This window comes from Rhinolophus sinicus, chromosome 3 (genome assembly GCF_057876585.1).
Source record: "Rhinolophus sinicus isolate RSI-liver-muscle chromosome 3, RSI-T2T, whole genome shotgun sequence".
Taxonomy (NCBI): domain Eukaryota; kingdom Metazoa; phylum Chordata; class Mammalia; order Chiroptera; family Rhinolophidae; genus Rhinolophus; species Rhinolophus sinicus.
The window spans coordinates 61,361,779-61,388,770 of record NC_142503.1 but is presented as its reverse complement, the minus strand read 5'-3'; the positions used below and the strand labels follow the sequence as shown (position 1 = coordinate 61,388,770).

General features: G+C 34.4%; 1 long non-coding RNA gene across 1 annotated transcript in view; it reads left to right on the top strand.

Moving 5' to 3' along the window:
* LOC141570684 (uncharacterized) overlaps positions 1–26,992 on the top strand; it is a 69,908-nt gene that overhangs the window by 40,581 nt on the left and 2,335 nt on the right. The window contains exons 3-5 of the long non-coding RNA XR_012495004.2: positions 6,539–6,627; positions 9,954–10,062; positions 22,452–22,583. This is a non-coding gene — a long non-coding RNA (uncharacterized LOC141570684). The remainder of the gene's footprint in view (positions 1–6,538; positions 6,628–9,953; positions 10,063–22,451; positions 22,584–26,992) is intronic.

Sequence of the window (26,992 nt, the reverse complement as noted above, 5' to 3'; positions counted from 1 at the left end):
GTGTGCATTTGAAGATTTTACCAGACCAATTTAGTCTCAGATTTGGTCCGTTGGGGAAGAGTTCAACATAGAAAACATGGTGCCTTCCTGTAGGCTACATGTGAAGCACGCTCCCCAAAGGGATGATGGCTGCTGTCCCTCTAGCTCTTCCCCTGAAGCCACACAACTCAGTCTTTCCCTGTATTCATATGTCTCTGGCACCTCTGAAGTTGCCATACCTTCAGGTGAGCCTTTGCAAGTGAGTGAGTCTGTATGTGGGCACTTTAAGAGAATGTCTGGATTTCCAGCTGCCTTCCCTCTCACCAGGACAGACAGAGTCCTTGCTCATTTTCACTGCCAGATGTTGTGCAATCTCCTCTTCTTGGCACAGGACCCCTGGACTGGAAAGCCAAATGTGGGGCTGGAACCCCTCCCTCTTCTGGGGGGAACTTTGCCACTGAGTGTCCCTCCTGGTATTCAGTCACTGTCTGTGGGTTTGGGATGAGGTTGTTTCGTGTCTCTGCCCCACCTACCAGTCTTGATGTGGCCTCTTCTTTATATCCTTATTTATGTGGGTTCTGTTCAGCTTGTCTGCAGATGATTTTTGAGGTTGATTGTTCTATAATTTATTTGTAATTTTGGTGTCATCCTAGGATGCAGTAGGCATAGTGTTTACCCAATCTTCCATCTTAGACCCTCCTCTGACACCTTACATTTTATATACTCAAAATTAAATCACTATCTCTCCAAAATTTGTACCTCCCCCAGTAAAATCGAATATAAAAATGAATACATTTAACATGTAAAAATGAATATATTTTTTAAATACACAGTAAAGGTTGTGGTGAATGTTGGCAAATCACTCTCATTAGAGGCAAAAATATGATGATCCAAAGAGGATGTCTTGGAATTGGAAACAGAAAATTAAAATATGAAAACTGCCAGCAATATCACACATTAATAAAATGTGTGCCCACACATAGTCTGAAAACAATATGTAATTGGCAAATTCAAATCAATTTATTTGGCCATTGGAGTAAGACTTAGTACTAAGGTGACTAGTATACACCCCAGTTTTCCTGAAACAGTTCCAATTTATTTCTGTTGGCACAGCATCCTGTATAATTTTGTATTTAATGTTTATTTTTATGAAATATCATTAATAGTTCAATTAAAATCATCTTGGATGGACTTAGTAGAATTACACTTTTTCCTTCTAGCTTCTGCCATGGGCTTATCCGATAATGTATGATATATATGAACAAGTGAACAGAGTTTTCACTTTATTGCAAATGATAGTGACTAGTGATACTCCATTTCTCTTTTCCTAGCTTTTTGCAGACACCATGTGCCTAAACTCCCATTTCATCCAAGGGCAGCTAAATCCAGTGGTGTCTGTGTGGTAATGGGGGAGGTATTCCACTCCAATGCCGCTAATGGTGTTTGGTATACTAATCAGTTGTGCCAAGGTCCACACAGTGGTCGGTGAGATGCATGAAGTTATCAATCAGTGGAGTCAATGTGAAACATAGAAAATTATAAGTTTAGGTATACATGAAACGTAAGCAAGCCATAAAGGATGAGCATCTTTGCCATGGAAGATATAAAGAGTAATTTAAATACTCTTGTTAGAATAATTTTGGTATTTACTGTATGGCACAAATATATAACTACTCAATTATTTTATTTTTGGTAATACTTTAAAATTTTGCAATATATTCCCTCTTAAGTCAGAAAATTAAATTGAAAGAAACAAAAGTACATGTTTGTTAAACAAGAAACTAGTGTCTTTCCATATCTCAAGATATTTTGATGTTGACTGTGGAATTTGCACAAAAGGTTTGCTGACATTTATCATCCACCATACCATCATCGAGGGGCATAACTGTACAAGTGAACAGAAGATGACAAATTACTGAAGCAGCATAAATATATACTATAAAAGTTAAAAAATATCTTTTGGAAGCTTGATCCATAGTAAACTATTTAACACTTGCAGATGTAGACTGTGTGTTTATATATTACTCTTTCAAACATGAATTTTTATTTAGATCAGACAACTGCTCATCTCAATTTCACTTATTTGATTCCAGGATTTCTTTTGCATATAAAAAATGAAATGATGGCTGTTATCTTTGACCCATTAGTAAAATAAAAACTCCATAAACTGTTAAATGATGTCAATTTTATGCCAGTAGCATCAGATATTTCAAATAGAAAATTAATTTCAAAGTAGTTTAATTTTTTTTCCATTCAATTCTTAGAATCCAAGTAAAGCTCTTGGAGACTCGTTTTGTCAAAGACAAAATGCACAACATTATTGGAAATGCAACTGTAAATTCTTTTAGAAGGGTAGCATTGACGATAAAATTATTTGATCTTGTAGTGATCATAAGAAAATAAATTTTGGAGTAGTGCAGCATCATAGTAAAAACATTTTTCTTAACAAACTAGGAATGTTATGGAACAGAAATATAAATAGCATTGGTCATGGTACACATATAATTCATAGCTATGTCCAAAGAAGCTGATATATTCTAGTCATCAAAATAGAAGTGGTAGCTTTTTAGAAATATTTTTATTTTTGGAATTCATCATTGAGTAGAGCTATTATATAGTTCCGCCAATAAAATAAAACAATTTATTAGTCAATGTAAAATAATTTTAAAGTTCTATAATTTCCATTATTTTTAGCATCCTCTTTAGCTCTGAAATCTGTCCTGGTTTGGATGACCAATTATATAATTATAGTACCTATGTAAATAAAAGGCATTACTGCCTATCCACTGAACCAAGATATAAACCCAGAAGTCATTTGACCCTTCTCACTTAAATATCCAGTCACTAAGTAATTATGATTTTAACTAAGTTTCCACTTCTCTGTTACTAACTGAATTTAATGCTTTAGCATTTCTTTCTAAAATTGCTTTAAAAGACTTCTGTCTGGTCTTCCATTCCTAATCTTTTCATCCTTTCAATCCATCCTCCACACTGCTGTCAAAGTGATAGTTGTATAAAATCCTTTGAAAGTTACCAATTTCCTACAGAATGAAGTTCAAGCTTTCTGTCATAGAAGGTATCTGTCTCGCCTCCATACCTCATTTCTTGGCTGTTCCCTCTATGTAGCCTTCACTCTGGCTTTATTGATGCATCAAATATACTATCTTCCTTCAGGACATGAGGCAGATGGAATTGGCTCAGCTGCTTATAATATTTCCCCTTCTTTCTCTGCTTGGTTCTCTCAGCATAAGGTGCATTCCTTTACCATAGCACTTAATATACCACAATTGTGGATTTGCTGTCTCCCTCTCTAAATTGTGAATTTCATTAGAACAGAGAGTCTGTGTTTCCTTCAATATTCCCAGTAGTGAAAATAGTCCCTTACACATCATAGACATTCAATAAAAGTATATAGAATACAAGGTAGGAAATGAAGGCTGTAATGAGGCTCATGTAAAGTGTTAAGTTATATCCAGCTAGAAAGAAAGAAAGGGAATAATTTAGACAGAATTAAAATTTTTAATTGATCTTGTAATATGTATAGGATTTGGGAATGCAAAGATGAGAAGAAAGAAATCCCAAAAAATGCAGCATAAGAATAAAGAAAGTATCTTGTAAACAGTGAGAATTTAAATGTAGGTAGGGTAAGTTACAACATGAAGTTGAACGGTGAGAAATATTTGGAAGGACCAGATATAGATTCCGCAATGATAATCAGTCTAAGGTTCAGACTTTATTCTCTTAATGATGGGGAATATTCTGAGTGTTTTAATAGGAGTCCTGCATCTACATGTAGTTTAAAAACTATATATTAGATGGCTTCATAGAAGGAAAGAAACAAAACAAAAGTGACTACTTAGGAAATCGTCACACAGGTTAGGTGATAAGCAGTGCTGTCCTGGGGCCAGGCTGTACCAATCTATGAGAACCAGTTGGTAAATTTTCAGGATTTTTATATACAGTCATTATTAAAAATTAAATTATGTACACTTACAATAAATAATTTATATTAAAAATAAAATATATTAATAAATACTTAAAATTATTCACTTCATACTTATTTTTTGTATTTATGCATTTTTCTATTATCTATGCAGTTACATGTATCGGTATGGTACAAATAATATGAAATGATGTCTTATCACACATCTCTTTCCAACTCAGTGTTCAGTGACATTATGATGGTAGCTTGAAGTTAGTCATGACAGGAGTATTTACACTATAGCAATTGGCAAATGCTGCAATCATGACTTGATTTATTGTTTTGTTGATTGTCTAGATTTAAGAAAGTAATAGAGAAAATTATAATAATGCAGCTAAAACTTTAAAGTGTGTCATGTGTTTAGTCATTTCATTGTGAATTGCACAAAAATTCATGGAATAGTCTTGTAATAAAAATTATTATCCAGAAATTGTTCATGTCATTATTGAAAGAGTGAAGTTCCAATGCATGTCTTTATTTTTTCAGAAGGTTTATAGCACAACTGAATTTGTTCCTCAATTACAACCATAGGTTTGTTGGCTATGGGTACAAAAGTCTGGCAAAAATCAGCAAAAGCATTCTGTAAGAATTAATTTGATCTATGGAATTTACAATAAAGTATATAATGCATTTTATTGCAATTTTTAAAATGTATGCTACATATCTTTTATAATGATAAAATTTGTAACAAACATATATATATTTGGTGTGCACGTATACTATGTTTTTTTGTTTCTTTGGTGAAGATGACATATTATGCACTGTTGGCAATGTGACCTTAGCAGTAGGAACTGGTAGGAAGGGATACTTTCAAAAATATTTGGAGGTGATGCTACAGTGAATACTAATTAAATGTAAAGGGATAAGTAGTGATTCAAAGATGTGTTCAGTTTTGAGGCTTGTTGGCATTTGTAGTTTGGAGAAATATGAACCACAAGTAGAAAAGATTTATGAGGATTAAGAACTTAGTTTCTGATTATTGTATAGATTTGGGAGTCATTTGCACTGAGGTGTCCTCAAAGTCATTGTAAAAACAATAAAAGAGAGAAAGCAGCCTTGGAAGATCTTTGAGAGGAAACCTAATCATAGTGGAAGGAGAAAAAGAAAATGTAGTGAGAGAATCAGAGAAGTAGGAAGGGTATCGGGAAACTATGGGGTCAAAGAAACACGGTAAACAGAAAATGTCAAGTAGGATTTTGTCAACAGAGATGGAGAATTTGCGATCAAATTCTCTGAGCATTTTGTTTGAAACCAGCAAACTAGAGGGGCAAAAATAATATTCAGATTGGTATAGGTCACCACAGGTCACAGAAAAAGAAAGAGGATATGATGTAAATGTTCTCATAAAAGAATCAGGAGCACACAGGTGATTAATTTATCTTCCAGAATAGCTTTTGTCAGACTACCAATAGTTTTGGTCAGAACTACCAATCCCCAATCAATTTTAGAGGTTTATATTTAGAATGTCTTAAAGAATCAGGAATGTATGCTGTAGATTCTGAAAATGGAGGAGTCCTTGAAAGAATTTGTATGCCAGATACCTCAAAATCAAGTCCAGGAATGGTTGTAGTAGTTTGGCAACTTCTGGCATTAGGGGATCTCAGTTATTCACATGATAAAATCTAGAAGTTAACCCAAGTGAAAGTTACAAGGTGAAAGTCATGTGGAGTGCATACCTACCACAGACAAATATTCGTACTAAAATATAAGCTTTATTTGATAAGTGCTGTGACAGAAAGTGCATTTGGAAGGAAACCGGACAGTAGGCTCTGCCAGCTTTCTCATCATTCAGGGAGAAGAACAAGAATCAACACTGCAGTAGTATTAATGGATCCACTCTTGCCTTTGATTTCCCTCTAGACACAACTGAAAAATGTGACAAGACCAAGTTATGTCTGGATCTCTGCTATGTCCCTCAATTACACATAAAGAACCAGAATTTTCTGGACACTTGGAAACTGGGCCAAAGTGCAATTTGGGAACTTGTGTTTTATGTGCTCTGGAGATATTACCTTGATATCCTTCTCTAAAGAGATTTTTCCTTACAAAATTAGGAGATCTCTAGGTTTAATTGCATTTTTTTAATACTTTTGCTAATATTATAATTTTGTTCTTTCTCCCCTGTATTTGTCAAGGTGATATAATACAAAAATGAATGTATTTAATACATTTCTTTAGTTACACTTAAAGTGGAATTACTGTAAGAGTATGCACATACTGCATAATATTATTATTTTTTAAATCCTTAAAAATATTTCTCCATGTGAGTTCAAAGGCAAGAAGAGTGTTATCTAAGGGGATTGGGAAAAATCAGATACTATTGTATTTTCAGTCATTTATATGTATATCTTCTATTTCCAAAAAAGGTGACATTCTGAGTTTCTTTGTGGATATGAATTTTGAGGAGATACTGTTCACCCCACAACAGCTTATAACTGAGTTCAGAATTTCAGAAAATATTAAAATAATTCTAAAAATTACAGATATGAGTTTTCTAAGTAATGAAGATTTTATTCTGATTTATTTTGTATCATACCCTCACTCATTTTAAATTTTGTGTAATTTTTCTTTCCCTAGTTGCTCCTCTTTAAGAAAGCTGTGGCTTATACATGAGAAAGGATAAGCATTCCCCTGTGGTTGATATTTATGGGAATGCAAGGTGACAGGTAAGCTGATGCACTCTTTCTAAATATTTGACCCACAAAAGTAGCCAGACACTGAAAAATAAAATCTGTGTTTCCTAGCTATGTGGCTATATTAATATCAGGCATAGTAGACCTCAAGACAAAGAGTATTGCCAGAAATAAAGAGGGCATTTAATAATGATAAAAGGGTCAATTCTTCAGGAAGACTTAACTCAAATGTGTATTCACCTAATAAAAGAGGCTCAAAATCCATGAAGCAGAGGCGATATCGTCAAATCCATAATCATAGTTAGGCCTTTTAATTATTCCACTTCAATAATTGATAGAACATGTAGACGAAGATATCAGTTAAAAATGTAAAAAATTTGAACAGCATTATCAACACTCTTAGCCTACATAGTATTTATAGAACACTCCACCCAACACTGCAGAACACACACCCTGTCAAGTACATATGGGAAGTACACCATGGTAGATAGTAGGATAGACCAAAAAAGTCATAACAAATAAAACACAGAAGGTGATATCTCACTGTGGTTTTTATTTGCATTTCTGTGATGATTAGTGAGATATCACCTCACTCCAGTCAGAATGGCTATCATCAACAAGACAAATAGTAACAACTGTTGGAGAGGCTGTGGAGAAAAAGGAACCCTCCACTGTTGGTGGGAATGCAGACTGGTGCAGCCATTATGGAAGGCAGTGTGGAGGTTCCTCAAAAAATTATGAATAGAATTACCATATGACCCAGCAATCCCTCTCCTAGGTATCTACCCAAAAATTATGAAAACATTTATACATAAAGACACGTGTGCGCCAATGTTCATTGCAGCTTTGTTTACAGTGGCCAAGATATAGAAACAACCAAAATGTCCTTCGATAGATGAATGGATAAAGAAGTTGTGGTATATATACACAATGGAATACTATTCGGCGGTAAGAAAAGATGATACAGGAACATTTGTGACAACATAGATAGATCTTGAGAGTATAAAGCTAAGCGAAATAAGTCAGAAAAAGCAGAGAACCATATGATTTCACTGATATGTGGTATATAAACCAAAAACAACAAAAGAACAAGACAAACAAATGAGAAGCAAAAACTCATAGACACAGACAATAGTTTAGTGGTTATCAGAGGGTAAGGGGGGTGGGGGGGATGAGGGTAAGGGGGATCAAATACATGGTGATGGAAGGAGAACTGACTCTGGGTGGTGAACACACAATGGGATTTATAGATGATGTAATACAGAATTGTACACCTGAAATCTATGTAATTTTACTAACAATTGTCACTCCCATAAATTAAAAAATATGTATGTTAAAAAAAAAGATAAAGAAAAAAGCTAAAAAAACCCCCCCCACACACAGAAGGAAGTCTTACCGAGAATGTTCTCTAAGCACAAAAAGAATTACATTAGGAATCAATGGTATATAAAAAAATCTCCAAATATTTTAAAATGAAAAAAGAAATATGCTTTATGATCTCAACTCTTAAAGAATGTCAGTAAAACAATTTATTCAACTCAATGAATCCCAGGTGGGTAAAGCAAAGTCTCCACTAAATTGTTCAAGAAAATTAATAATCAAAACCAAATAATACTTTTGAAATTTATAGGTAATCAGGCTCTTTAAAGTTATCTTACATATTGCCATTAATCACTGGTTGGCTGCATCAATAAAGGTGTTTTCAGCCATACAATAATTCTTTCAGATATCCTAAGATTGTGCAGTGTTAGTGGTATGGTGAGTATAGCTGCCTTCTAGATACCCTAAGATTATTTACATAGATACCCTACATTACTTTTCATGGTCCCATCTTTTAAAACTTCTAAGTTTTCACTGTCTTCTTGGAGCAAGAGAGGGACTTGTCAAGTCTTGGAAATGTAAATGGTTTCCCCACATATGTTAATGCCATTGTTTATTGATTATTTACTCAGCTCCAATATAATTAAGGTTAATAGCAAAGCAGAAGAAGCTCAGATCCTGTCAATACCTGACATTGAAAATGGTGGGTACCTTCTGTACTGGATATCAAACCAGCTTGCCCCTACAAGGTATCACATCTGTTGTTGCAGTTTAAGTAGAAGCAGAGGTGTCATTCCTTGTTGAAAACTTTTTTTGGGAAAAAAAAAACAAACCCCCAAATCTTCTGCTGTAGACATAGTGTTTAAAAAATCAGACAAAATATATTTCATGGAAAATCTATTTTGAGATCGACATTCATTTGAAAAGCTAAAAGTGGCATCCCGATAAAAAAAGGAAGGGATGAAACATCAAACTGAAAATATCTTCCTATATTGTGACATTTTCTCAAATGTAAATGAGACCACCTTTAAGGCTGTCACAAGCAAAGAAATCCAACTGGGGTCTTGATGACTGAAGGGATGTTAAAGAATCTCTCATCAGTAGACCATAAAGAATAAAGCAAAAGCTATCAGCAATGTGCAGATGTTATCAGGATGTGACTTCAGCACAACCCCACATCCCGATGGAGAGACAAAACTGCAGATGTTTAATATATTATAGGAACTAACTGCAAATTCTGTTTTGCTTCTCCTGCTTTATAATGTTTATTTTTTTTTTAAAGACATGAATTGCACTTTTGAAGAACTTCCTCCAACCTTAACCACTTTGTAAGTCTAAATACTTACTAGGACGCAGAGAGTTCTGGGTAAAGTGGCAGATCAAATACTACCTGGGTGTGGGGAATTGTGCAAGATGCAGGGAGCGATATGTTTAAGTATTTATATCAGGTAGTGGGGAAAGAGTTCTCATTGTTATGTGATAAAGAAACTTTAAGTGTGAGATAGAGACCTGTACACTGATTTACAACAAATCTACTTTAAATCTGCTGAAGTCCTGGCAAACCAAAAGCATTCATAGAAACTCAAATTTGTTAAAGTAGAAAACATTTGGAAATGTGAAGGAATTAGTTCTGCCCAGATGATTTTTTTTAAAGTTAAAAATGATAGAATAATGATTTAATAGATTATTTATATAGTTTCAAAAGGAATTATTTGTCTTGGTGAGAATCCTTTTTTGGGGGAACGCCTGGGTTTTGAATTTTATGTTAATGAAACCAGTTAATTGTAAAGTCATAAACCTATATTTCTTTCATTTTGATTAGTCTAAGTGTAGTCATTTTTCAAGAAAGTTCCCCCCCCCCAAATAAAAGCAGCCCATCTATTTTGTTCAGTTGCTGTTTTGATCCCATCTCTAAGTGGATGTCAGCATTTGGGGTGGAGTAGGTCAGTTGGCCCATGCCCTTTTCTTCCTGGTGTAGGTAGGTCTCTACTGCCCTCCCCTCCCTGTTCTCCACCCACAGTTTCCCTTCCCTCCCTCAGGGAGCCAGCAAGACCTTGCTCTTCAGGGCCTTTATGTGAAATCATCCTTCATCATCTGACTGACATGGATTGAAGATTGCAGAATATGTCATAGAAAAAGGAGAAAAAGGTAATTTTTTGAATAAGCAAGATGACCTATTTGAAATTAAAAACATAAACCACACTAATTATTGAGGTAGGCTTGTACTTCAGGAAAAAAATGTAATTTACATTAAAAACAGTAAATATTACGAAACATATCAAATAATTTCAGTCTACCTTTGGTGTAAATGATTAAGTTTGGTGTTTATAAAGATGAAAAATCAGGGACAGATAACACATGAAATTAGAACTGGCTTAGTATGTATTCTTAAAATAATTTCTTTGAGATTCAGGAAGGATTAAGGCCAGAAAATGGGGATTAACACATTGCACTTGATTCCAAAGGGAAGAAGAGACAAAACAGAAGCAAAGTAAGTATAGCTCTGCTTCATTTTAGAAGGCTCAAGTAAGCAAAGTAATTCTAATCTGATGATTAGAAACAAACCAAACCAAAGACAAAGCAATGCCCAGTTTTAAACCAAAGACAGAGCACCGCTGGGTTTAAAACATTTACCTATTTATGTCCACATGGACTGAATGTAGTAGAAAATGAACACAGTTCATCTTTAAAGGCTGGTGAGTTGGGGGCCTGTGTTCTCTTCATATTTCTACTGCTGGTGCCCAGCACAATGCCTGATACATTGACATTTCCAAGCACGTTGGTTTAATTGAATCATTGAACAAGAGCAAAGAACCCTATTCTGAATATTGGACGAAGTAAAATATCCAAATATTTGGAGACTTCAACACTCGTTGTCTAAAAGACCATCTAAACTTGTCAGAAAATGTCATGTAATTTTAAGACAGGATAGGAAACTAGAGGGAATGAAAGAAATTCTTTACTATAAGGCAGTTCCACCTTTTACTAAGATGTAACTGACCGAAAAACTCAAAATATTTTGAGGAGATGCTATCTGCCAAAGGGATTACCACAATACATGTAGGATCAAAGAAAATTCCACATTTTACCCCGGTGATTAGCTGTAATTAAATAAAGTAAGTCTTTTTAAACTTCATTAGCAGCAAGACGTTTGCTACAGCAGAGTGGGCACAAATCATCCATTCTTAATTAAAAGATAATCCACAGGATGGCCATAATCTTCTTCTAAAAACACACCATTTCCCTGTGAAAGATTTTCTCATCAAATAAGGATAAATAACAGTTTCTCTGAGTTTAAGCCATGAAGGAATGGATGCTCCTCCCGTTTGCTTGAGTGAGTGCTGAATGTGGCTGATAACATCACTTTGGCATGCTATTATCTAAAATGGTAGAATACCTCACTTCAGCAAAGTCTGACATAAATCTTTGAAAACAAAGACATTGCATATGTATGAGCTGAAATAGATATGACAGTGTTGGCACATTAATATTCCTGTCACTAGGGGGTTTCAAACTTTTAAGGAGAGGATGGGAATGAATTCATACTATAGCTGGTAAAATAGGGTGACATACATACAGTAGGACAATTAGGCATTACCTACCATAATAAAATATGTACAGAGAAAGGGTTCCCTGCTCCCTGCCTTTGGTAAAAAATGACTGTAGGATTATCTCTTGGGAATGCCAAGAATAATTAATTTGGCTTAGAGATCTGCGTGGTTGTTCTAAGCATACTAATAAGAATGTTCCGTGAAGACCAGTCCCAATCAATGGAAGTGAGAACTGTTTTTTGTATGTGTAGCCACTGTAGTCGTTCATGGGTAACAGATGTTTCCACTTATTCCACAACAATCCTCATTAAAAGTAACTGTGAGGCCTAATTGAATACTTCTCCACAAAGTTGGATCTGAGCAGAAAATAGTTCTATTACTATATGTTTTACAATTATTTTCCAGTTTTTTGGTTGCTGACATGAAAAGCTTGACCATAACGTTTTTACTTCTCAGGAAGAAGTAAGTGTATGAAAAATAGACTTATTTTTACTTCAGCCTACTTTGTATGGACTTTCTAGATGTGCTGGGAAGCTTCTACTTAGAAATGCCAGCCATTTTTAGAAAAGCTTTATAAATCATCAAATTCTAGAAAATCACCACTTACCGGGGAAAATGACATAACAGTTCCATTAGGTTTTATTCTGTATAGGAGTACGCAAGAGTTATTCAACACTAAGTCTTAATGAAAAATTGTCACTAAGATACAGTTCTGGTGTTTGAAGTTAATGTTGAAATGTTAATTTTTTTTTTTTGTAAAACATATGTGTTGACCTGGTGAGTGGAAATAATGAGGGGCTGCTTAAAAGGTTGTGTTTTTTGTTGTTGTTGTTTTTTGATTTTTTTTTTTTTTTTTTACCAAAAGCATTTTGGACATGTTGCTGTAGCCCTGGGAGGAGGCTTGGTCTGAGCCCTGACAGCAGCTGCCCAGATGCAGAAAAAGGCTTTAAAACCTTTCCTTTGACAAAGAGACATGAAATAATATCTGACAAAGGCATTGCAAGCAAACATGATGGCAAATCAGTAATTATACAGGCTACAAAGGAGAGCACATCTCACTTCCAAATGTCTTTTATCTTCTTCTTCAAATTTTACTAATAACATCTCATAGAGGTGCTTAGGTCAGTATTTTTTTAAAAACAATTTAATATATGACTGTGCTTTGCGTTTGGTTTATTATACTAATGCTATTTGTCACTTCATGCATGTGTCAGCATTGTTTTTGAATGGCAAAAAAGGTTGGGAATAAACCAAGCACAAAGAAAGACTATTGCAGCTCACTATATGTAAGTCTTAGAAAGGAATAAATATTCCATGAAGATAGGTTATATGCCACTTGCAAATATTGCTCTTAAACAGAGCCATATGTTGAAAGGAAAAGACCTACAATAAATTAAATAACATTGGTGAGAAAATGGCAGCAAATTTGACCAGACCCAAATTGCATAGCTACTCACTTTAAATGTATTGTTCTTGATTTTGGAAAATAAGAGAGAGACTTCAAAATGAATTACAAAATTAAATTTAAACGTGAGCATACTTTTCTAAAAATCAAATAGTATACCATGGAAAACTTACATATACAAAATGAATTTTGATCCCATCTTATAAATAAATAAATGTTAAGAGCATATATGCCCATTGAATTGAAGCCCAAGTTTCGACCAGGATCAATATGCAGGAAAACAACAACAACAATGATATAATAATTCAAGTGGAACACATCCTTCATAAATAACTGCAACATAAAATTCCTCAAAATCTTTGCCTTTTTGTTTCATGATCATCAATCTGTTCAAAGATAAAGATAAACTATATCTCAAATAAGCAAAATGCTCATGGTATGAAATTATTGATATGAACTGTAAATGAAAACAAAGCTACTTGAGCCTTTAAAGTGTTCTTTTTTATGTTGATTCATTGCAAAAAAATAATGAACTGCAGTCTTTTCTTCCCCTGACATGTTTGGGATAGTTTACATGACTTCGAAATGGCTTAAATATTTTAACACCCACTACAGAATGTTCTGAAAAAGGGAAGAAAAACATGCATTTATTTTGTGGGTGGTCATTTCTTGCCATCTCATTCAGTAGGTATCGAGGAATAACAAAGGTATGCAGTTTAAGGGGAAAGGAAAAGCAAACTTAGTTAAATGTATTAAAATTCAAGAATATATTTTGAAGGTTTTATTAGAAGGTACTTGACAATTAGCAATCAATCCATTTACCGCATGGTCTATAATATGAAGACAGTGCAAGATCTCTGAGATCTCTGATAGCCGCATGCTAATCAAGTTACCTATAAAGTGGCCGTGCTTCTAAAATTATGTTCATAAACACCAGTTACAATTTTAAAAGGCACTAGTGGATGTAGTATTTTCCCAGCTACAGTAACATGAGGAAATTTATACCCTCACAATTTCTTTCTTAGGATTATCTCTTTTGTTATATCAGATCATATGGGATAAACTTATTGTGATATTTATGTTTTCTGATAACTACGAGAGTCAGAATATCAGCATATCGCTGATAAAACTGTCATATCCATTTATTATTTATAATGCACCTTTTGTGACTTAAACCCTTACAAAAAGTGTTTTATTAACATTTCAGACATAAAATTTATTTGATTTCAAAGATATACCATATCTTGTTTATTTGAATTAAACATTTGTCTCACATTTTAGTACACCATATACATTTCCTTGTTTGAATTGAATAAAAATGGTCATGAGTTTGATTATATATGGAGTTGAAACATTTAGTGTAATAATCACTTCATATAAAATGTAGAAAACAAATGTCCACAAACAAAGGTGAATTTGGTATTACCAATGAAGAATACACCCTAAGTCAGTGGTACCATTTAATCTTACATGCTATGGCATTTCATTATGTGGCAAAACAAGTCTTCCAACTTTTGCTACCATTCTATAGAAAATAAATAAAAGACCAATTTCTTTTCTTATCCTTGCATTGCTTACTCCTAGAAAAAACAGATATGTTTTATAAAACAAGTTGTTATATTAAGATGTATGTCTGCTTTCCTTCAGAAGACAGATTAGAGTGTTTCAGCTGCCATTAAAGTTGTCGCTCTTTGTAACAAAATGTAATGCTGCATATATAAAAATGCAAAGTGTAATGTAGAGTCAAATGTCTCTCAGCACAAGAGTTGTTCGTTTTAGCACCCATTTTGTTGGTATTTATCAACTTACTAATTATAGGCAAATTGCTTCCAACACGAAAACTGTGATGATTAGCAGTTTTTTCTGCTAACTCTAGTCTACTGTAGTTCCGGTAAAGAATGTCAATAATCCAGATTCCTTTCTTTTTTCCTAGCTTAGAATATGTAAAAATAAATTCATCAGGCTAGCATTTCTCTACTTTAGGAAATGTGGCTTGAAAGGATGGGGTGGAAAGAGGAAAAGGGATGGATTAAATCAAGAAGGTCTGCTTGCTACCTCTGATCAACTGGACAATATTGAAAACTCATTGGAAATTGGTCTGTCACAAAATGGAATTAGGTAACAGAATAACTGCATTGAGCATTTGCACAGGAAATGCATCAGTCACTACAACCCAGCATAAACTCTATTTTAAAGAGAAGAAGGAGAGTCTTAAGAATTCCCCCACATACCATCATTAATACCCAGCAAATGGCTGGCATATACTATTTAAATCTGTCATGTAACTATTCAACAGAGCTACATGATATTGCTCGGTCAAACATAAAACAGTTTTTAACCTTCAGTCCTTCATTACAATCCTTTAAAGTGAGCTCAAATAAAAATGGGAGTAACATGCCAGTCTAGAAAACATTTTCATAACATGCAATACAATAAAAGGTTAGATTTTCTATCACCATTACTAATTTCAACCATTTGTTTCTCATTACAATAAGTAAACAAGATTAAATGGAAAATCTTACAGTTCACAGAGTACATTACACAGCAGAAATGTCTGTAGTGAATACTGACTTAGTGTCTTAACCAACGTATGTGCCTCTAAGTGACTATTTCTCCCTGCTATGAAGTTTTTACAATTTTAAAGTTACATTGGCAGGTTCCAGTCAACAATGATGTCTGCAATGGCCTTCTTTCTCCAATACATTGCTTTTAGTCTAATTGCTTATTTGCAGTCTCAGCAAGCCTAGAGAATTTTATCCTCTGCGTTGTTTCTGAATACTAACTAGCTGGCCCAGCCGAAGCTCTCTAAAGAGAGAGACTGCATGAGAGACACACTGCATTTGACACAGTCAAGAGGTAAAAGAAAGAGCAAAACAAAAGTCTATTCAGGACTGAATCCTCTGATATTCTTCCCCATCCCCCAACCCCTTTAAAAATAAAGCGTAAGGGGGAAAACCCATAAACCCATGCCTGAATGCCTGAGGTTGTCAGAATAAAGGACAATGAATGACAGGTGACTGTCACTACAATTTTCAGTCTCCAAGTTATCACTTTTTGGCATTGTTGAACAAAAAAAGTGTATACATAACAAGGAAATATGTCATAAATTCTCTATGAATGCACAGACAAGCTCAATATAGGAGAAGCAACTAAGTATTTCCACATGGGCACGTAGGTTTCCTTTCAGTTCCATGTATTTTTGCTGGAAAATGTACTCAAATTATTGTTTTTCTAGTGACAACAATGCTAAATAACTTTGGGTGAACTGCTGAAGGGTTATGAACCTGCTTTTCCCTTACTTCCTTTTTTAAAACTGTATTTAAAGAATAGGAGATCTGACTTGATAAATAAACCTCCTTGCACATGTTGCTAAATTTTTTTTTTTTTAAAGGAGTAAGAGCCAACTGACGGGAGTTTTTCTGTTTGATTTTTAAAAGGCTCCTCTCAAGCTATTTTCCCCCAAGATCTTTTTACACTTTCATCTTCACAGACTGCCTTAATCCTCCTGTCTTTGTTGTTCCAATGTCTGATCAGTTTGTTTTAAAGTCGCATCTACCCCGCATTTGCTAGAACTGAAACTTGACTTCAGGCACTTGCAGTTATAAATCCCTACAAACATGCTGGCTTTCCAGAGAAAGGTGGAAAGTGCTGAAGCAGGAAAGGTTTTGATGATTATTTCAATAATGTATATTAAGTTGTCTGTTGCATGAACTACAGATCCAGAGAGATAACAAACATGAAGTGATGCAGCAATTTATAATTAAAATTAGTCTGTTGTCTTCTCAGATTACTGGCACATGCCAGTCTGCTGACCATCTGTAGTGAAAGGACAAAGTTCTATTCTCAGTTCCACTGGGCTGGGGAAAGGACACAATTCCCAGAGCCCCAACTTTCTAGGTCTTGCCATGGTGGACATGAAGAAGGTTCATTGTGGCCAAACTTTTCATGCCAGGAGTAACCAGGCGATGGGCCGGAGGAGTATAGAGATAGTGATCTGTGTCATCTATGGAAGCATTCACAGGACACCATTAAGGTGAAGCTCAACTACTGTTACAACCCCAGCAGGTGTTACTACACGTTCTAAATCTATTGAGAGAAATGAAAAAAGAAGGGAGAGAGCACAAGTGAAATAAAACGAGAAAAACAGGAGGAAATTAATCTCTTGGTAATACTTTTTTTTTTTTTTTGCCTGCTATAAAGGACCAAAAAAAAAAAAAAAATCTTAAAATGATGAACATGAAAGAATGTATTTCACTATTAAATATGCATAATAATTTGTTTTACTTTTAAATTTTGGAAATTGAAAGTATTTGACATGAAACAGTCATACAGACTTCAACTTAACCTTCAAGAAGTTAATTTGTAGAATATTTAACAAATTGATGATACAAAAATATTCCTTGATTGCATATGAAATATAACTTGGCATAGATAAGTGAACAAGATCGATGAATTCTGTTTTCATTTTTCACTTATAGTGGCTATAACTTAAATTTCAACATTTGAGTATTTATTTCAGAAGCCCAAACAGAAATGATTACATTCAATACCTGAAGTGTTTCATATAATCCTTATTTGTAGTAGTTATATTTATACTATTTTTTTATGATGGTGCTCATGAAAAAACTCCTAATGAAAACATCAATTTTAAAAATATTCGTTATAATTGGTGTTGACAGGTTTATAGCTATTAAACTTGAAAGTCACAGATAAAATTGTTTTAATATTCAGGATTAATCTAGTATTGCTTTTGGCTATTAGAAAATACATAGTTATGTAAGTTATATTGGACAGTTATATGAGGCAAAAATTGAATTTGAGAGGAAATAGGAGGCCAACTTTCAACTTTTACCAAAGAAAATTAAATGTATACACGTTCAAAAACCCAATTTCTACTTTTTGGGGAGAGGAGGGCTCTAATGACCCAAAATTAAAGATTACTACTCAGTAGTTGCATGAAAATTTTTTCCGAATACTAATACAGTAATTATTATTTTAAACAAAAGATTTATTTGTGGATTGTGTGTGTTTATATATGTGTATGTGTCAATGTGTGTGTGTATAATGATAGTGAGAAAGTAGGAAGAATTATGTTGTGCATTATAACTACTTCATAGTAGAGCCTTTTAAAAATGAAGATATTTAATTCTTAATTTCATTTGTATGTAACAAGATATCCGCTATAGAGTTGAGAAATTCCAATTATTTTGACAAATAATAACCTATGGATCAGTCATATCCTGACAATTCCTGGTGAAGTTTCAAGAAAAAACTCAGGGTCTTAAAAATATAGAAAACTGTTGATCATTATCATCATGAAATAATAAACAGGTTCGTGTATTTGATGGATGATTATTTTCTGAGCTGTTTATTTCTATGAAGACTTTTGATTATTTTTTCCCAATGACAAAGAGCAAGATAGTCAAGTGAAAGGAAGAAATTCCCAGCCAACAGTCATTCTTAAATAGTAGATGATAAATGCTTTCCTTCTGAAATCTATTCAGCCAAAATACATTAGTAACTGTATTTTAACCAATACTGAGCCTCCAGGTTATAAAGATGCAGTATCAGGACTGAGCAGTGGAGCAAATGTTTACTGTGAGCCAGGGAGCCAGGTGAGGCAGCATGGCAGAGTGGGGTATGCACTCTAGATTGAAGGAAGGGAGGTTTAGAATGGACTAGAGAGAGGAGAAAGAGCCTTGCAGGAAGAGGAATGAAATGAGAAATGACACAGATGTGAGGATGAAGATAGGTGAAATGTCCAAACTTTGACATTTCTTTTGCATAGATAGCTAGCTAGATAGATAATAGACATAGATAGGCAAATAGATTGATAGATACTGAATGGAGAAACTCATGTTGGGAAGCAAAATTCTGTGATAATATTTCAGGAAAGTTTATGACTATTTGTGTCACTTAAAATTTATGAAATATATCTTAATACAACAAATACTGAGAAATAGAGAAAGAAGGATTTGAAAACTTGGCAATGTAAACTTTATTTTACCACTTTTCGAGCTTTTTAGATTAGACATTCATGCAATAATTGTAATGATCCACCCATGTTCTTCTTCCCCCCACGTCACCCACTCTGGGCTCCAGGACTTAAGTTTAAAATGCAATGTAGCAATGACTTATGCAGTGCTGTTTGAATATAACTTGGTATAATTTTTCTGAAGAAAAAAACCCCAACAAATGCCCTATAGGTCAAAAACCTTGAAAATGTGTATATACTAATGATTATACTGCTTGGCATTTATCCAAAAGAAATAATCAGATGATCCAGGTAATTAAAATGGAATCAACCTAAATGTGAACTGTGAAAGATTGATTAAATAAATTATGTTATATCCATATGGCCATTATTGCTTAATTCCAACCATGAAAAATCATCACTATTGACAATTGTTCTAAGTTAAGGTGAAGTGGAGCAGTTATTCTTTATTAGTACCCCTTGGGATTGTGTGGGTAGTCCTGTGGGTAGTACCTGTGTGGGTAGTCCATACTTCATACTTAAGTATGAAGTTTATACTTCGTACTAGCTAACATGTATCAGAAAGAAGCAGAGGTTTGAGAATTTTTCATAGAATTATATGAAACAACTACAATTGTAAAATTAACATTTTCTTAACATATAGGTTATATATATATATATAAAATGAATGCTTTTACATTTACTCCAAGTGTTAAAGTAAGAATCAATTGAAGCTAGAAATTCTTACAATTTTTATGGAATTCTACCCTTGAAGGTTTCAAATGTCTGCTCATTACGGTTTTAAATGCACTTCTTTAAGTCTAGCATTTATTTCCCCTTTTTTACCTGTAAATAATACGTTGGGAACATCACATATTTACTTTGGAGAAGATGCTATTTCTTTACAGAATAGCTTTGGGGTGGTAGTCAAAATCTATTACCAACCCACTCCAAGAGCGTCCCTCTCTACTTGAGATGACTGGTCCTGTGCTCCCCAGGGGTAGGTACCTGACCTTAACAACGTGTTCCAGCAGTGCCCAAGAGTGGAAGATACTAAACAAATGTTTGTGGCAGGAGGAACACTCTGAGGCAATCTCAACTCCATCTAAGTTGATCTATCCATTGTCCCCTGAGTATCTTTTGCCCCTTCTCCCTGCCTAGAAGGTTGTCATCCATCCTAATACATTTATTGAAACCCTGCTCTTCCCTAAATGTCACTATTTTTATTATCCCTTCCTGATTAGCGACGGCCACCACCAATTCCCCTGTCTTGAAACATATCGTGGCTTCTGTCTGTTCCATTCCCAGTATCACATACGTTATCTAGCATTATACACTATCTTTCATAAGCACATGCATTACATACCAGTATCAGTAACGGTTGTTTCATATAAGCAACAGACATCAACTCTGGTTAATAAACGTGAAAGACAACTTAATGGAAGAATATCAAGGTGGGGGGAGGCCACACAATTAAAAGAAAGCTGGTACTTCAGGCTACAGATCATGACCCAAGAGAATTCAGGAAGGATAGGATATAGGAAGTAGAAACCACAAACTTTCCAATAGCTGTAACAGAGGTCAGAACATCATCATGGTGACAGCTGTTCTTGAGTCATGCCAGTCCCTCCCAATGTCTTAGAAGTGAAGACCCAATTGACAGATTTAGGCCATAGATAGAACCTCCTATTCTGCTAGTAGTGGTCTAGTGAAAAATAATGATTTGACACCCCTCACCTTTCTTGAAGGGAGGGAGCAGGGAGTGGCATGCTCCCTTCATACACATGAAGAGGGAGGAGATTTCCAAATTTGCACCTGAAGGGGTACTGGGAAAATGCATGAATGTTGAACAGCCATCTATTTACTAAACTCTAATTAGATGATTAGCTTCTGAAGCACAGAGAATATCCCTTACACTGCTTCATCTGTTAAAATGATGCTTGGACGAGTAGATAGTCACATATGTGCTGATAGGAAGGAAAATATATCAGTATTTTTAGATGATACTAATATTCATTGAAATTGTATAACTGGGTTACATATATCCATGAATGCAGTCATTATTCTGATGCCCACATTTGTCAAAGCCAGGTATTCAGACCCATCTAGAAGGTTACCTTGTGTAGACCTGTGTTGCATGTGCGCTGAGGTTGTGCACAAGCTGGAAGGCCCATACTTAACAATGTATATAATATGCTCTTAGTACAGTATGTATTAAAAGTATTCAGTCAATTAGTGGAAGTTCATTATCAGAGTTAAGGCTTCTCCACTAGTGCAGAGGACGGTTTACATTTGCCCTTCTCTGATCATCCAGCTTATCCAAAAACTCCACAGAGGAAAGATGTAGCCCTATGTTTAAATCTCTTTTCATTGGTAAGGTAAGAATCTGTGGTGATTCTTAAGTAATATAGCAGTTATCGAATAGGCCAAATTGTTACTAACCTCTTTTTAAAAATTATATAAGGAATAATCCTTTCCAGCTGCTAAGTGTAAAAAATAAAGTAACAAAATGAGTTAACAACAACAAAAAAAAAACACTCAACAAAAAAATCCAGAAAATTTGATGGGAAGTACATTTGAAATACATTCACCAGACTCATTTTATGTAAAGAATATTTTTAGTGTTCTGTGGCTTTACTTAGTTATTTCCTCATTTCAGAGTTAAACCATACAGCTAAAGGGGAAATGACAGTGCCAGGAAAACTTGTATCCATTCCGTTTCCTATGACTATGTCAGCTGCCAAAGTGCTGACCAAAGTTGAAAGGTCAGCAGTCATCTGTGGCAGATGTGCTTTACTATGATAAACACTTGGATGCTGGAAATGGTTCTGTTCACTGATAGTTTATAATTTAGATGAGAAATAGAAATGTGAGGGAGCTTCACTGCTGGGAATCTTATTTCATATTTGAGTGCAATTAACCAGCTGATAAACAGGCTTTGTTTTCCATCTGAATGGCCAAAGTCCATTCATTTGGGACACTACCTTGTCAAATGGGCAACAATAACAATAAAGTTTATGTATCTTGGCTCTCTTCTATGCTAAACCCTGCAGTAACCTCCTGCGTTGGAATCAAGAACCTGAACTGAACATGCAGAATAATTACCTTTCAGAACACACCTGATGGCGAGGATGTGGAAGATTATGTTGTTTTGAACTGAAAATAAAGACTGAAAATGTCTTTATTTCAATGACTCTTTATTTTAGTATAATCAGAATATACTTGCAAGCCCTATTAATCTAGCTTCCATATACTTACGTAGCTTAAACTTGAAGAAGTAAGATATATATTATCACATTCAAGAGACAATCTAAATTTAAAAAACATATGACAATGTCTTTTTATCTAAACTATAGCCATTTTCTGAATGGTAGCCATTTTCTGAGCAGTGATTGATAAGGCTGAGGACTTTTTGTCTTTTCTTAATATTTTACCACAAATTGTAAATTTTGCATCTTCACTTTATTTTTTCTCCTCACCTGTATATTTTCTCATGTGCCATATTAATATCTTTTTCCCCAAAATAATGTCATTTGTTCTTGTTTTTGCTTACTTTAATATTTTCATAAATGAAGATGACACATGATTGTATGTTTTTTTCTTACAGTAGTGATGATTGAGAAGAAAAGCCACCTATATCCTCTTACTTAATTTCCCTTGAGAAGAATGAGCAAAGTGAACTGTGGAACCTAGTAACCATGGAACAGATTTCCTGTGTAATGTTCACAACTTTGGCAAGGTAATTGTTATTGCCGTATAACTTCTGGTAAAATTTGTGGAAGAATGGAAATTACATTATTAGTTTTTATGTGTTGACTCAGATATGAGTAGGTCAGTGTAAGAAGGGAAATCAACGCAGATTTTTATTCCCCCAATAAATATTTATTGAGCACCACTATGTGCTATTTACTTGAGAATAGAAATATGAATAATGTATAGCTTTAGTTCCCAAGGACTTAATAATCTAGCATGTTTGGTTGTACTTGTAATAATAGTGATAAATACTGGTGATGATTGGCAATGATTTCAGTTTGTGTTGGTAAAGAATTATTGAGAAACAAATTTATCACCTGGGACCTGTATCTATATCACCTGGAAAATCTACACTAGTTTAATTTCTTAACATATTTTATTACCACAGACTTGCTTAAATGTGATATTGTTTAATTATTTATACTTATCACACTTAAATCTCATTTATATTTTAATGAACATCAAGGTTCTCATACAATTTCAAAGGCAAGACATAGAATGGTGAGATCAAACTTTAATCAAATGTAGGAAACTTTTCTCAGCTCCTACTCTGTCTGGGAAAGTGCTTCATGCTCTATAAGAAATATGCTAATTACCATAAAGGACACAAATTTCTTGTGGAGATGGGACATGCATGTATATGTAACTATCTAAATAACATACAATATGTATATACACACACTGCTTTTGCACTTTTATACACATATAGATGTGAATCAATGGGGTATAGACCATATGTCAAAAATGACACTTTAATACTTCAATTCCAAATAATAGGTCATTGTGGGATGGGGTTAGTCATAGAGAAAGGTCATTATTAAGTTCAACATAAAATGAAGTATTGAATTTCTTTTATTAAAAAAGGAAAAAAAAGATATGCATGTTCTTGATAATGAAAGCAGAGAAAGAGAAGAAAAACAATATTGAGGAATTAATTTGGTGAATAATTTTAGGAAATGGAATATCCATAGAGCACTTTCACTCCAGCCAAAGAATTGGCATATGATATTTTTTTTAGGGTGAAATCTTTATAATGAAGAATGGATGCTCGTACTATGAATTTGTTTTCCAGTAACAATTACTTTTATGATATCAATGATTCTTGCCTTCTCTTGTTTAGCAGTTCTACAGTCTACCTGTTAACTCTATTTGATATAGTTTTTATGAACCAAGAAGTACTTGTTGACTTTTACGTGACTAGCCCTGGGCTGGATTTTATAGAGCAGAGCAGAAATGTAAGACATGATCCTTTCTTGCAAGACTACTCTAATATTATTGGGTAACCTACTGTCCAGCAATATACTTGAAAATGCAGTTACTGGTAATATGGAAAGGGACATGTGTTGTTGCTGTAGGAAGACAGAGCTTATATCTAAGGACGTTTTAGAAATGTGAAGAAAACCAGTACCAGCAATCAGACGCTTGCTTCTGGCCTGTATCCCAGGAAGCTCTGGGCTTTGGAATGCCTTCCACCAAAATTTTAAAGATCCTTTCTGAGGGCTAGGACCTATAAGGTCCAGGCGTGTCATACAGGCTGGGCACTCTGTCATTTAGATCATAGTATATCTCTTATGGCATCACATGAGATTGAGCTACCAAAATAGGGCTGACATGTTGGTTTTTGGTCAATCTCACTCTCTTTGGACACAGGATGAGTTCAGGGCTCTGGGCTACTGAAGTCTATCTCTGAGATGACCTTTGGGCTTAAGTCATATATGTAGGCCAGTCAGTTTTCACCCCTCTGTGTTTAGAGCATGTGCTTCTTCTGATCTATAGCATCAGATGGTGGCATGTGCAGCAGTAGACACCCTTTACTTTGTGTCGTGTCCCCTCCCCTCCTTTTTCCACTACTACATGTCAGGCACATCTCTGGGAGTGGCTAAGCCTATCTCCTCTGAAGGCTTTCCAGACCTTTGCTCCTCTATGTTAATCCAAGTTCTGTCTTGCCTGTGATTAATGTGGTGACGTCCTCTCCCGGGTTAGATGGAAATGGGATAGATGTTCCTTATGTCCATAGGACCATTCTTCTTGCTTAGTTAGTGGGGACCCTCACAGTTCTCCCCACTAGTGGCAGCATGTAGAAGGCAGAGGTATGATCAACATTGAAAGGTATTACATTCTAGTAATGCAATGATTTTGGCTAAATATTTTGAGGGAAGACATATTTGGCAGATGTGTCATTCTATGTTTCAGCAGTTACATTCTGTATGGTAAAATTAAAATGACAGAAAAGAAATGATAACTCATATTTTCCTGCATACTCTGGGTAAGACTTGCATTTATTTGGTCATCATCAGTTAAGCACAGTAATAACCTCTGATAGCACAATGAAGCCATTGGGCGAAGCAGCATCATTAGTAACGATGTTACTAAATAAACAATATTAGGAAACTGCTGTAGTAAGAAGATCTGTATTGTTTCAATACAAATGCATTCTGAGGAGCTATGGTTTTGTGAATACTGATGGCATTGCTACCTTTTTCGTGTAATGTGAGGTATGAAATTATTTAGGAAATTACACATTAGACAATATATAACTTGAAAGATTGTTCCTGAACTTGAACAGGAAGAGATGGTGCTTGGACACTAAGGAGAATTTTCACATGCACTGACTGGACAATAATTATGTAACTATTTCTTTACCCATTATTCTAAATCTTCATTTTTTACCTCATATGGCCCCATGAATTTTGTAAAATTCATTTTAAATAAAATTGTTAATATAGACATGGGCCCTACAAAAGTATTTTTTTAGGGTCCCTCACAGCTAGGGATGGCCTTAGATAAACATCAGAGAAAATCACCGACTATGTCAAGAATATTGTTGAAGGAATTCTCAGCTTCATCAGTCTTGGTTTTGTCAGGACAGAGTCATTGTATTTCTAATGCTGGACTTGGTAGTTTCTTACACCAATTGGCTCTTGGCTCAGACAGCTTCTTTCAGATGAACACAAATACTAGTTATTTTGAATGTCTTCTTTAAACAAAAACAAAGTGTTTTACCATCTCATCCATAAGGAACGTAAACTCAGAGCCTAGTTTAAGCAACTCAAAATTATGGTGGAAGTATTAAGGCCTGTTGTATTTCAGTCTCCATAGTTTGTTTTGTACCAAGGAGCCCATGAAATCTGCACCTTGAAAAGAAAATTTTGGTCAATTGGAGTTTTAAAGTCAGTATATTTTGTACAATTTACCTGAGTGTATGAGTAAAAAAGAAATAGAAAAATGGATACGATGTGGTCAAATTCTCAGCATGATTTTGATTCAGTAGGTCTAGTATATAGTCTACAACTACATCTGCAGTGCAGTTAGTGGTAAATCTTATTAATGATGATCTGGAGGGTCTCTTGGGAAGACAAGGAATAATGACGTTGTTTGGGAAACTTTATATATTAAGATAAGAGAGCATATGATTATGGTTTTGAAAAATTTAGAAAGATATTTAGACTTGAAGGAAGTTACTGGATAACTGGAATAACTACGCTAGTGGTCTTTGGCTAATCGAGGTGTCCTTGGGTGAGGAGCTACTATTGCCAACATAGGGCAACCCACAAACAGAGGTAGCAGACATAATTCAGACAATGCAGAATAGTCATTGATCACCCACTGGGTGCTCCACGCTATATATTCAGACACATTTTAAAATGGTTCAAATTAGTGGAGTATACACCATGATCTTTTTCCTGTACCAAAGTCTGCTATAGAAAGTGAAACATTTTTTTTTTTTGAGTAATTGTCACCATTATGATTTTAATTATTATTTACTGAAAACATTACATTTAAAATTTTTACATGTCCTAAATTCATTAGAAGAAGCTTTTCCCATAAATTATTTGGACATAATTAAAACCCCACCTCTAGGAGAAATCATAATCTAGGATAGTATGATCAAGTGAAATCAATACTATATGTTTTATGATCCTGGCTTAATAGTCAGTGAATGAACACTGTGATAATGTCAAGAAACCAATTAGTAGTAAAACTCTAAATTTGAAATTAGTTTCTTATGATAATTAATTTTTTAGTTTCTTAGGAAATTTTAAAAAGTTTTCTTGTTTTCTTTCACTTTCTTTTTTTTAAAATTTTATTTTCTGAAAGAAAACATAAGAATTTATTTGTGATGCTTTCAGTTAGACAAATTTCACATATCTTAATGGTTAATTAAATAATTAAAATTAAAAAAACAAAACTATGATAAGATAAATGGTTCAGTCTAAAGTTTCTTCCATCATAATGTAAAAAAAAAAAAATTAGGCACACAGCTGCTGCACTGATTATTGATAATTTTTAAAGAACCCTTTTATACATTTTAATTTTTATGTCATAGGCCACATAAAGATAGATAGACTCTAGTAAAATGACTAACAAAAATTCTCTGATCATACTTGATTTTTG